We start from the raw sequence: 13,743 nt of genomic DNA on the forward strand, positions 1-13,743 counted from the left end.
TGCCTTGCTCGCTCTCTCTCTCTCTCTCTCTATATATATATATACACACACACACACACATACCACATACAAATGTGGATATGTAAAAGTACAGGAGTATTTTTGTTTACTAATATGCAAGTTCATTATCCCTGATATTGTTCTTAAAGTAGTAGAGACACCATTATGTCTAAATTTTCTGTTGTGAATTCCTATAGCATTATATTTAGCAAAGCATATTTACAGCTTTTACCATACACATATGTATTAGGCAAGTAGGCAAGTAGACAAAGAACAATGGCTTTTTAAAGATAAAACCTTAGGTATGAGACAAATGGACAACAAAATTGCCTATTTTATTGGCTATTATTTTTCTTTTAAAATCTTGGCAGTAACACACAAATGTGCACACACACACAAATCAATCCTATTTCCCAATGTTCATTTTCTTTTCCAAAATTTGTAAACCAAAATAAAATGCAGGCTATTGAGAAATCCAGCTTTAACATGAATACACTTCATCCTGCCATCTTCTGAGATAGAGTAAAACTGAGTATTCTGAAGTAAATATTCCAAGTACAACAAACTAAAAAAATATTTTATATTTTTCAATGTGTATACTTGAAAAAGAAAAAAAAAAAGCAATTAATGTAACTATAGTATAATCCAATCCATACCACTCTTTGGCCCTTTTCACTGGCATTTATTTTAAAACAATAATATTCTTCAGACTTTATGAAGGTGGTATCAGTGGATCCAGTCTTTCTCCAATTTTGAGAGCTCTGAATTTTCTGCTGATCCAAATTATCCAAAAAAGAAAATATCTCCATAAGCTTGTAATAATGCTCTGTGATAAAGCACAGATGTATTTTAATGATCATTATAAAATTAAATATTCAACAATATGCTTCAAAATATCCAAGATCAATTCATAATCCTCAAGAATTCAAATAATTCATCATATATTATCCCAGCAATTCATTTTGAAAGCAGAAAAAGATCTTGGAAGTCATATAATCCAAGCCTTGCTCTATAAAAATGAAGAAACAGAGATCTAGAAATGTTATGGTCTTGCCCATAGTCGTAAACCTAGTTACACTCAACTGCTGAAGTTCAGAGATACATGTTAAGTTTTAAAGAAAAACTGTGCATTTCAAGTGGCGTTTATGGTCTATCAAATTTGGTTTAGGTTGAGATTCATACATTTTTTAAAAAGTTGATGGCAAGAGTTACCTCTCAATAGATAAGGTTGTAATTTTGTGAACAAATACTTGCCTAGGAAAGGGTATGAAAGTTCAGGTATTGTTACCAAATCATGGACTTCATTGTGATCATTCACAAGTTTTAAAATTGTATGTAGCATAAGGTTCTATAAATTATTAAGTGACATAAACTCAGAATGAGCCCTAGGCAGAATGTGAACTCAGGAATGTACAGTAGTTCTTTTATGCCCTAGTCTCTTCTTTTTAAATAGTGACAGGTCTCTAAGGCAATCGCTGATGATTGTTTACACTTGATACCTTGCATTTAAGGTATTTTAAAAACTAGATATCATTTACTATCCTAGACACTTTAAATAGGATGTTATAATTACTTATAACAACAATCATTTCAGCCAGACATTATGTCTGCTTTAAAGATGGGAGAACCCATACTCAAAGAAGTGAAAGTGATTTAGCTGGTAGGAAAACCTTAAAGCTCATTTTTTTTCCCACTAAAAACCTTGCATTTTATCACATGAGAACTATGGAGAGCTATTGGAGAGGTTTTTGAAATTTTTTTAAACAGCTTTATTAAGGTTATTAGTGACTTGTAAAGAAGTGAAGTGAAAGTCACTCAGTCGTGTCCAATTCTTTGTGACCCTGTGGACTACACAGTCCATGGAATTCTCCAGGCCGGAATGCTGGAGTGGGTAGCCTATCCCTTCTCCAGGGGATCTTCCTGACCCAGGAATTGAACTGGAGTCTCCTGCACTGCAGGCAGATTCTTTACCAGCTGAGCTACCAGGGAAGCCCTTGTAAAGAAGTTTCACAAATTTAAAGTGTAAAATTTGGTACATTTTGACAGATGCATGTTCGTGACATGAGTATCCTTGTCAAAGAGAAGTTAAAATAGTCACCACTGTCTAGATAATCTGTGGATCAGTCTGAGGAGATTTGACATCTTGGTGAGATTGCATTTTCCTATCCATAAGCAAGGTAAATTTCTCTAATTAATTAGATCACCTTTACTTTCTTCAGTGACATTTTGTAATTTTCAGGCTATAGATTATGCACATTTTTGGTTAAATTATCCTTACATATTTTATATTTTTGATGCTATTGTAAATGGTAGTTTTTAAAATTTAATTTCCAATTGTTTGTTCTTAATACATAAAAATAAAAGTGTTACTTGAATATTGATCTTGTAAACTATCACTTTGCTATACTCACTTAATGGTTCTAGTAGCCTTTTTATAGATTCCAGTGGATTTTTTACATAGGAAGTCGTGTCATCTGTGAATAAAGCTAGTGTTACTGCTCCCTTTCCAACCTAGATGCCTTTTCTTTCCTTGTTATACTAGCTAGAACCTCTAAGCGAATGTTAAATAAAGTTGAAAAAGACATTCTTGTCTTGTTCCTAAGTGGGAAAGCACAGTTTCCCACCGCTAAGTGGTATGTTGGTGGCGTCAGTGAAGTGAAGTGAAAGTCGCTCCGTCATGTCTGACTCTTTGTCACCCTATGGACTATACAGTCCATGGAATTCTCTAGTACAGAATACTGGAGTGGGTAGCCTTTCCCTTCTCCAGGGGATCTTCCCAACCCAGGGATCGAACCTAGGTTTCCTACACCGCGGGCAGATTCTTTACTAGCTGAGCCACAAGGGAATTTTTTTTCAAAGTTTTTTCTATGCCTAATAAGATCATAGTAGTTTTTCATGTTTAGCCTGTTAATACAGTAGATTATGTTGATTTTTTTTTTGAGTATTAAACCACACTTGCATTCCTGAATAAACCCTACCTTTCATGATTCATTTTATCCCCTTTATATATATATATTTTTTTTTTTGGATTTGAATTGCTAAATTTGTGTATAGAATATTTTTATATCTTTGTAATTATAGATATATGTAATTTTAAACATACCTTTATGTAAATGAGGTTATTGGTATTGTTTTCTTTTCTCATACTGTTTCTTTCTGGTTTTGATATAAGGGCAGTGATAGACTCGTAAAATAAGCTGGGAAGCATTCCTTCAATTTTCTGGAAGAATTTGTGTAGAAATGGTATTTTTATCTCCCTTAAATATTTGATAGAACTCATCAATGAAGCCATCTGGGCCTGAAATTTTCTTGAGAAAAAAATATTTTAAACAGAAAAATCAATCTTAATGGATATACAGGTGTTCAGGTTATCTGTTTCTTCTTGTATGAGCTTTGGTAGTTTGTGCTTTTCAAAGAATTTGTTCATTTCCTTTGAAATATTGAATTTACTGGCATAGAATTATTCACAACCTTTCCTTTGTATCACTTTAATATGTCACATATGTAGTGAAGATCATTCTCTTCTTCTTGATATTGGTCATTTGTGCTTCTCTCTTTTACTCCTGTTTTGACTCAAAGTTTATCACTTTTGTTGATCCCACAGAAAGAGAATTTTGTTTCATTGATATTTTTGTTTTCTATTTAATTGATTTATGTTCTGATCTCTACTATCACTTACCTCCTCTTTGGTTTAACTTTGGTTTTATTTTAATGGTTTTTTAACTGAATAAAAGATTCTTTAAATTCTATAATGTTTTACAGTTTTCAAAAGTTTTCACACAGATGATTTCATGTAATCTCATAATAACTCTTTTTTCCCCCTAATTCTATACTGCCCCTTCTTTCTTCTCCCCACTGATAATCATGTTTGTCCTTTACATCTGTAAATTGGCTTTTTCTTTGTTTTATTCATGTTTGTTATATTTTTTTTTTAGATTCCTCTATCTCTGTTCTTTATCAAGATTGTTTTGACTTTTCTAGGCCTTTTGTGTTTCTCTTTTTATAATTTATTAAAGATGCAATCATTAATTTGAGAGTGTTCTTCTTTTAGAATGTAGGTATTTAGTGTTATATGTTTTCCCCTCAGTACTGTTTAAATGACATCCTAAAAATTGATAATATTGTGTTTTTATTTTCATTCAGTTTAAAATACTTTCTAATTAGAAGAAATTAATATACTGTTTCATCTGATATGTATGTATAGTCATCCCTCTGCATCCCTATAGGATTGGCTCCAAGACCCCTCAAATACCAAAATGTGTTGATGCTTAAGTCCCTTAAATAAAATAGCATAGTATTTGCATATAACCTACACACATCCTCCTGTATACTTTAAATCATCTCTAGATTTCTTATACCTAATACGATGTAAATGCTATGTAAATAGTTGTAAATACACTGTAAATACTATGTAAATCGTTGCCAGGCTGGGAAATTCAAAGTTTGCTTTTTGGAACTTTCTGGACTTTTATCTGAATGTTTTATATCTGTGGTTGAGTCCTTGGACGTGGAATCCAGCAATACTGAGGGCTTACTGTAATTGGGTCTCAACTAGTGGTGATGGTGAAAATGGAAGTGATTAGAGATTCAGTAGGATTCACTGACTTGCTTTGAAGGCCTTGGAAAAGTAAAAAAAATAAAGTTGATGAGAATAGAGTTTGTTTGGAAGGAATGATAGTTTTGGTTTTAATATGTGAGTTTCAATGTCAGCAAACACTTAGAAATAGTTTCAGCATCCATTTGGAAATTTGAACTAGTATTTAGAAGAGCTTTCAGAGATAAAATGTCTTGAGACAGATACTGGATTATTCACTAAAGAATACAGTGACAGAAGTGTTAACTTACACATATATGGAACTAACTATGTGCCAAGGCACTATTGTAAGGACTTTGTATACATGAGCTAATTCAGCAGTCACACAGCCTCATAAAGAAGGTGCTGTTATTATTTGTATTTTATAAGTTGGTAAATAGAGACACAGATAAGCTAGTTAAGTATTAGAACAGGAATTTGAATATTAAGTACTGGCTCCAGAGTTCATGTTTAAACTATTACACTGGACAGCCATTCCCCCTCAAATGATATACAACAGGGTATCTAAACAAGTGTATAGACATTATGGCAAGATATGTTTTTAAGATATGAACTTGTGCTTTCACAGTTGAGAGGAATAAGAAAGAATACGCGCTCTCAAACATCTATTCCCTTTTCCCTATTCTCTCATTTAAAGAAAATAGCTAAGGCCTCTGTGTTTGCTTACTTCATTCAGTGATTGTGTTCTGGGGTCTAAAGCAGAAGTCAGCTGAACAAACCTTGACTCTTGCTTGTTTTCTTTTTTTCTGAAAGCTTCAGCTCATAACCTCTATGAAAGGGTTATGTTGAGGGGAGTGGTAGAGGCAAGCTCTAGCTTGACTGGGGAGGAGATGGGCTGTGCAAGTAGGTAGAGAGAGTGTATATTCCCCAAGAACAAGTGTGCTGCAGGGGCAGAAACTCAGAGCGGGATGACCAAGTCCTGCATATAGTGCATGACTCCGGGTACTAGATTTCTCAACCTCAGGAAAGTTGCCCTGTTGAGGCTTGACACAATTTAGCAGGATGACCTGTCCACAGGGACATGTAGGTTGGAGAGTGGAAAAACCTAAGGCAGCCATAATGGAGTTTAAAAAGAGAGTTTTTATTCTGTTTGCCAACTTTCATGCACCTCATAAAATTTGTAGATTTGAGGACTTCCCAACTGACAAAATTAAATTTATCATCAGTCCAGTAGGATGGAGACTTGGAGGAAGATTTAAGATGGTCAAAAATTGGTTTAGAAATGTAATAAATGAAATTTATGTCTTTTACATCTGAATTTTCAGAGAAAGATATGAACCTCATACCTTCATTTTAGAAACACATTCATTCACTCACACTTACCTTAAAGTATATTTAAAGCTCTTATGTGCCAGATGTTTATATAAGGTGTGGGATTCCAAAGAAATGCTTGTAAGATGTTCTCCTTGACATTGAAAATGGCACAGTTTGGTAATTACAATTGCAATTGAATGAAATAAGCAATAGGACAGATTTATGTGTGAAGCATCAAGAGAGAAAAGAAAAGGAAGCAAATTTCATATAAAGAATTATATGAAATATAGGTGCTAAAAGCTAAATATAAACAGATTAACAGGTAGAATAGGAAAAATGGACACAGATATTACAGAGAGAAGAAAATCCCCTTGAAAAGAGCATACAAGTGCAGACAAAAAACACTTCTGAGGAATTCCAGTCAGCATGGTATCACAGAAAGACCGTAGAGACAGGTGGATCTCAGGTTGAATGCCGCCTCAATCATTTAGGAAACGTGGAATGGAACTCTTCTGGGCCATGGTTTGTTGCTGTTGCTGTTTCGTTTTTAAAATAGAAGAAGTTAATAGGTTCTTCATGGAGTTCTTGTAGAATAGGAGGAGACAACACACACAAGACCCAGCATAACCCTTGGCCCTTTACAAATATTTAATTCCTGCCTTCCCAGACCATCTTCAGTATAAACTTTTGTTATTTGTTGTTGTTTAGTCACTGAGTCATGCCTGACTCTTTGGTGACCCCATGGACTGTAGACTTCCAGGCTCCTCTGTCCACGGGATTTTCCAGGCAAGAATACTGGAGTGGATTGCCATTTCCTTCTTCATGGGTTCTTCCCCACCCAGAGGTCAAACCTTGTCTCCTGTACTGGCAGGCAGATTCTTTACCACTGAGCCAGTATAAACTACTGAAATTCCAAATGTGACCAGAGGAAAGAGAATGAGTTTCAACGCCATGATATGAACTTGGAAGTGTGTTTAGGGGATGGATTGGAAAAGACCATGAGTATTACCCTAAGGACTTCAGAGTTAATCCTATACTGAGCATCTTAAAGGTCCTAAGCAGGGGCATGATGTAATTAAATAACTGTTTTTGAGTGGGGAGGACATGAAAGAGGGAGGGGAGCCTGGAAGGCAGGGCTAGTTCAGGAGCTACTGCATAAGATGAATGAAAAATGAGAAGACAGAGGCCCTGGAGCTGGGAAAGAAAGGAAATATTCAAAAGGGATTTTGAAAGTGGAAGTGATAGCACTCCAGATGCGCACACGTAGGAACTGAAAGGAAGTCATGATGGACTAAGACCTCTAGCCTTCCATCACTGAGACAGTGCCACCATGGGTGACTTTCATAGGGAACAAAGAAAAGTGTTTGAGGATCTCCAGATTTTTAGAGGTGTCAAATTTGAGGAGCCTAAAGAGGATCCATGAAATTATAAACTTGTGGGAAGTTATACATGTATATAATGGAAAATTAGGAGAACACTGACCCGAAGGAGAAAAATATTTTATCCCTCTCTTTAATCCCTCCTTCTATTTTGTTCCAAAATATATCAAAATCTGTCAGAGGTATGAAAAAGGAAGAGGCCTGATGTTTAGTAGCATGACTTTACAGCAACACCTCTGGTCTGTCACACCGTGTCACAAGGCTTAGTTCTAATTATTATTAGTTTTTCAGTTTTGTAGATGGAGAAATCATAGATTACATCAGGAAGAAACATCCATAAGATTTTTCTCCCAAACATAACCCTCAGAAGAAAAGATGAAATTTGGAAAAGATGAAATTAATAGTGTAACATTACCCTGGGCTGCAGAGACTTGTCGGAATTAGAAAAAGGGTGACATTAGGGATTACTAAGAAAAAAAGATGAAGAAATTGTAAAACAGTCAACAGATTGAAGACGTATGCTGGAAAATATTATGTGAGCACTTACTGATGTGCCTAGTATGACATAAATCTTAAAATGAAAGATTTATGTTCAAACATATTGCTAACATACTTGTTCATGTATTCCAGTAATTTGCTCATTTAACATTTTTAAGTTCTCTACTATGTGGCAGGTGTTCAGTTAAGTGCTGAGGTTAGAAAGAATAAATAAGAAATACACCTACGTGTTGAGTAATTCATGTTTAGGGGAAGAATGGATTCCAATAAATGTGCACCCAGAAATTTCAGCAAGCATAGAAATGAGTCAGGAGAAGGAAGTAGCAGAGAAGGCTTCCTGGAGGAAGGGATGCTGGACTGGAATTTTAAAATAGGAGGAGGAAGCTAGTCTGTGGATCGGAAAGAAGGGGATTCTAGGCAGAGAAGTTGACATGAACAAAGCAAGGAGGCGAGAAACAATGTGATTCATGTGAGGAGTTCTTAGCTGCTCCTTTAATGCAAGCAGTAAGAGATAAGTGAGGTGAGTCAGATTGTGTTGGACCTTATTTGCTTCTACCACCCCAAGTGTTTGCCTGATCACCCAGCTGTTGAGTTTTTCCAATAAGATGGTGGCCTGCCCTAGGGCTAAGACAGCAGGAATGGACATTGATCACGTTTTCCTTGATTTCTGAAGCACTGACTCTATTGAATTGAGATTGCTTTTGCCTTTTCAGAAGTGAATCCTATTACACGTTTGAAGACACTGGACTAAAGTCATTCCAGAAAAGGTTCTTAAATTCAAAATTGGAAGTCAGGCTTTATTGCCCTACTTGTTCATCCCCCCTCGAACTCCTTTCAAGAAATGACAGGCACCATTAGGGATTAGATTCTATTCCGAGAAACCTGACCGTGCTGCGACTGCTGCCCCAGCAGTCCGCAACACGTATTTCCTGGAAGAACATTTCAACGTCAGAAGTGCTGACTGACTCCGACAACCCTTATGCCAACCAGGAAATCTATGAGTGAACCCTCAGTATAATTCCCCCTGGTTCCATACTCAGGTCAAGAGCCTGTCAGATGTTTCCTTCTTCCCTTAAAATCTTTAAAAAGCACTTGTTAGGTAACTAAGTTAGAAAACAAAATCTATACTGTGTTTCTATTCTAGAGTGAAATTCTTGTTGAAGCCTGCATTACAATCACATTAATATCACATTAGCTCTTCATGATTAATATTAGTGCAATGAATGAATTAATAATGATTAGCCACTAAGGTTTTCCTTCTTCCCACCATGACATGAAGAGGATCCAGGGCATTGATTATCACAAATATAATGGATTGATTTATCATTTATGGGAAAAGAGCTTCTCTTCCCATAAAGCTTATTTTTTGCTCCCCCATTCCCCTGTCTCCTGGAAATATATCTTTGGCAGCAACTCAAAACCATCCACAGATTAGTCACTCCAGCCAACAGTTTTAATTAAGAATGGTGATTTGAATACTAGCTTTGAATGAGTAACTGGGTCTTACACAAATGAATTGTCCTGTAGAAGTGCTACCCAGAAGGGGGCTCCTTTCCTCTCCTTCTCCCCCTGAATAGTATCCGTTGGATAACATGGTTGTCGTCGTAATAGGATAAGCAGTTAGTTACCCTGTTGGCCTAATTGTAAGGGAAATATTATCTACTGTACTGTCTACTGGAAACCTCAAAACCTATTTAGGAGGCAGTATCTTTACATACTTGATTCTATGGCTACTCATCTTTTCAGCAGGTGTGCATTTACTGAATTAACTGTCCAATTTATTCCTTGAGTTTTTTCTTGGGCTTGATATTCAACATCCCTGTTGCAAAGAGTTATTATGCTTTTGTCCTCCTAATAGAAAAACATTTCTCTACCACAATCTCTTGTGATTAAAAGCATAGCCTTCAGGATTGCCCTCATACTAGGACCTTTTGATAGGATGATACAAACTGAAATTTTCACTGTTATCTAACTTGAGCTCACTGCAGCAATTTGACACAAATACATCTTTAATTGCATTTTAAAGATATTGGTGCATTCTTTCCTATTGATATTTTATCCGTATATTAAAATCCAGCATTAACCTCAAAATTTCTACACCTAGGCTGTGCATTAAGATGATGTCTGTATATTGCCACACTTCACATTGTGTTGTTGCCTTTTAAGTATCATCCAGTTTACTAATGAGCATTTATGGTTTCATAAAGGAATGGTCCATATTTTTCCCTAGCACTTTGGGTAATTGGTCTACAAAAGTGGCTGTGTTTTATACATGCATAAATGTGAAACAGCAAAAATTCAATGTGAGCACACACTAGTTCATTTTGACAAGCATCTATAGAGGGCCTACTGTGTGCTAGGCTCTGCATTGTTCAGGGCATTGAGATCTGCAAAAACAAAATGACAACCTCCCATTTTTTTAGAGAAAACAGATATAAAATCATTTCAGTGCCATATGACATTGAATAATGAATATTTTTATACATATGATACAGAACCAAAGTAGGGTCAAAAAGGAGGTGATAGCTGAAGAAGCTTTAGGCCAGGAGGGACCCACGATAATCCTCATTTTCTTTCTACTCTGGAAAGAGAGAAGCTGGTAGAAATTATACTAGCACCAAGTACCAGCAGGCTTTAGTTTTGTTTATCCAGGGTTTTGTGATTTGTGTAAAGGCATTAGGCCTTAATGATTTATTAGAGTCCTTTTATTTAATATATACCCCTACCAAAGAAATCCACATGATATATATCTTAGTTTTATGACATCATAAACTCACCCATTATTGTCTGGGAGCTAGTCATAATCCTAAACTTGAAAAATTAAAATAATTGACAAGAGAAAACATTGTGAAAGGTAGCCTTCCTATGTTGATAGTCTCTAAAGATGTAGTAAGAATTGAGATAGAGCACCCCTTGTTTTGGGGTTTTTGTAATTCAGAAGTGGCCTACTCATTAGAGATTAAAACAAAAGACATAGATTTGCGTTGAAGAGCAAGCTTATGATCAGTCAAGGAAAACAGTTTGTTAGTAATTACATGGTATGCTACAGGAGAATTACTACTTATGTCATCTGGCTTTTATAACCTAGAGCTGGATTCATGATTCTGATTTTTGTTTATAAACTTATTTTTAGATTCACCAATATATAATGATATCTCATTTCACATAATGCTTTTAAAGGACTGATGGAAAAAATTTATTCCATAGTACTTGGGACATGCAAAGCATGACAGTTTGTATGTCATTTTTTAAATGTAAAAATCACTCTCATATTAATAAGTATATACATTTTCTTTTGCTGAAATATTGAAAGTAAAGAGAGTGGTATTGGTTAATACTACCACCCTTGTGGTAGAGAAAGAATTTTTCATTTATGATATAGAGCTAAAGGTTTTTTAAAGTTGAAATAGAGAGGGAAAGAGATGATTTGAAGGCCAAGGAAATATATAATTTCACTCTTTCTGTTGTTTGATCTGTCTGCTTACTATTGATTTGTTTTTGAAAGGAAAAAAGTTGAAGCTGATATACCTCTGCTCTGTGACTTCTAGCTACATTACATCTCTCAAATTCAATGTTTCTAATCTATATCTTCGTTAAAAACCCCAAATTTAAATTTTCCTTATTTTTCATATGTTCCTCTACCTCTTCTTTCCTTATAACAGTCTCTCCTTCACTCTCCTGTCAGATAGTCTTTCTAAAGTTTATATCTAATCATGTAATTCCCCATTGCTTACCAAATTAAATGCAGTTTCCTTACCCAACCCTTTGAATCCAAGCAGACTGAATTCTTACTAAACTTTCACTCATATAGCTGACAATCCTCTCTTACTGGACGATTCATTTTCCCCTGATGCCCCATAGCCTTATCCTGGGACTTCTACACATTTTGAAACCTGTCTTCAAGTGTCATCTGTCACATGAGAGTTTTCCTGATCACTGTTCGGTATCCCTCTTATTTGAACTCCAGTGGTATATGGTACATCTGCCATGGTGTTTATTTCCATACACATGTTGATGTAATCTAACTAGAAAGAAGTATGCCCAGCAGTGAGAAATTAGGGATAAGTCCAAGATTCTGACACAGTTCCCTGGAAAAGGCTGCGAACACAAAGAAGTGTTCTCAATACAGTGTTGATAAGTATTGTGTTGAGTCCAGAGCCCTGGAGGAGAAATAAAGAATAAAGGAAGAAAACAAAACCCTCAACTAAATGATTTGGGAAAGACATACTGAAGCAAATATGACAGTGAAAGTGAAAGTCGTTCAGTTGTGTCTGATTCTTTGCGACCCCATGGACTGTAGCCTGCCAGGCTCCTCTGCTGTGGGATTCTCCAGGCCAGAATACTGGAGTGGGTAGCTGTTCCTTTCTCCTGGGGATCTTCCAATCCAGATATTGAACAAGGTTTCCCACATGGCAGGTGGATTCTTTACCATCTGAGACACCAGGGAAGCAGGGGGGTGGGGTGGGGGGACACAGGGAGGAGCTTAACATTTGTATAGAAATTATCCAGGCTGGAAGGAAGAGGGAGTTTTAAGCTCTGTTAGTGCAGAAGGCATAGAGGTGGGCACAGTAGGATGCTGAGCTGGGCTGTGCAGCCTCACAAGAGTTACTGTGAAATATTCAGGAACTTTAAGAGCTACTTGTTCAACTGTTGATTGTTTGAAAGCAAGCTGGGAGTATATATATCATGGATATTGACAAACATTACAAACTAGAGGTTTTTAATTTGTTTTCAGAAAGCAAGTTAACCAGGACACCCCTGGTTGTAAGAGAACATGAAAGGTTCAGAGAATTGCAAGTAATTTAAATTTTACTCTAGTTGGAAATTTGCACATGGAAAAATAACCCTTGGATTAGATTCTAAGCTTCCAGAAGGAAGGAATGTTTCCTTATTCATCTTAAAATCCTCTTATTGTGCCTCCAATAAAAGTAGGTAGGTGGTCAACATAGTCCATCGATTTATTCTAGTTTAGAGAAGAATGAATCACTTCAGACAAAAAATGTGCTTCTTAAATTTTAGTTAAATGCATTTGCCTTTTACTGCTTACGATTACTTTCTCTCTCAATGAAAATAAACAGCTCTTAAAGTATTGGGTTTAGAAGCAGTTATCTGCCAGAAAGGACACTAGGGAATTATAGTGGTATTTATACAAAAGGTTTAGTTTTTATTTGTATCTATTTAGCAGGATTTTCTAATAATCCTTTTCTTAAAACATTTTGCTTAAGGTTGAGAAATAATCAGTTGTCCAGATTAAGAAATGTTATGACATCGAGAAAGGATCTTTTAGAAAAGATAATTTCAAGGAGAACAGAAAGTTCTCTTACATTCAGTTCAAGTTTTCTGCTCACTCATTTATGTTCATGCCTCTGCCAACAACTGGCCCAGTTGACTGTAAGAACCAGCTGTAATGTTTGTTAAATGGATGGATAAATTATTTTTAAAATAACCAATATTTATCAAGTATTTTCTTGGTGTCAGGTACTGTTCTAAACCTTTGCATAATTATCTCATTTGGTACTTACAAGACCTAATATCCTTTTACAAATTAGGAAACTGTGACTATCACATTTGGTAGGTCTTAAAGAGCTTTCTAATAATGAATGACCAAATGTCTGATGTAAATAATAAATTCTCTCACACTTGTATGAATATATGCTAACCTATTTCTGTTAGGCTTTAAGAACATAAAATTAGATTAACTAGAAATTCAGGGAACAGAGTTGTTGTTGTTTAGTCACTAAGTTATGTCCAACTCTTGTAACCCCAAGAACTGTAGCCCACCAGGCTCCCTCTCTCCATGAGATTTCCCAGGCAAGAATACTGGAGTGGGTTGCCATTTCCTTTCCCAGGGGATCATCCTGACTCAGAGATTGAACCCGCTTTTCCTGTGGCTCCTGCATTGGCAGGCAGGTTCTTTACCACTTAGCCACCAGGGAAGCCCAGAGGGAAGAGTAGCTTATTGCATTTTCTGACTAACTGTTAAAACTAATGCTTAAAAATAATTCCTAAAAAGTGGCT

At 35.9% G+C, this 13,743-nt stretch overlaps 1 long non-coding RNA gene across 9 annotated transcripts in view; it reads left to right on the forward strand.

The window, feature by feature from the left end:
- Nucleotides 1-13,743, forward strand: part of LOC112587870 — a 112,632-nt gene that overhangs the window by 11,390 nt on the left and 87,499 nt on the right. The window contains exon 5 of one of the 9 annotated variants that reach the window (XR_006542909.1): nucleotides 7,519-7,542. The exons of 7 other annotated variants lie outside the window; for them this stretch is intronic. This is a non-coding gene — a long non-coding RNA (uncharacterized LOC112587870). Of the gene's footprint in view, nucleotides 1-2,046; nucleotides 2,070-7,518; nucleotides 7,543-13,743 lie in introns of those variants that run through there. One more of the 9 variants, XR_006542908.1, reaches the window with a different exon arrangement.

The sequence above is a fragment of the Bubalus bubalis genome, chromosome 11, assembly GCF_019923935.1.
Source record: "Bubalus bubalis isolate 160015118507 breed Murrah chromosome 11, NDDB_SH_1, whole genome shotgun sequence".
Classification (NCBI taxonomy): domain Eukaryota; kingdom Metazoa; phylum Chordata; class Mammalia; order Artiodactyla; family Bovidae; genus Bubalus; species Bubalus bubalis.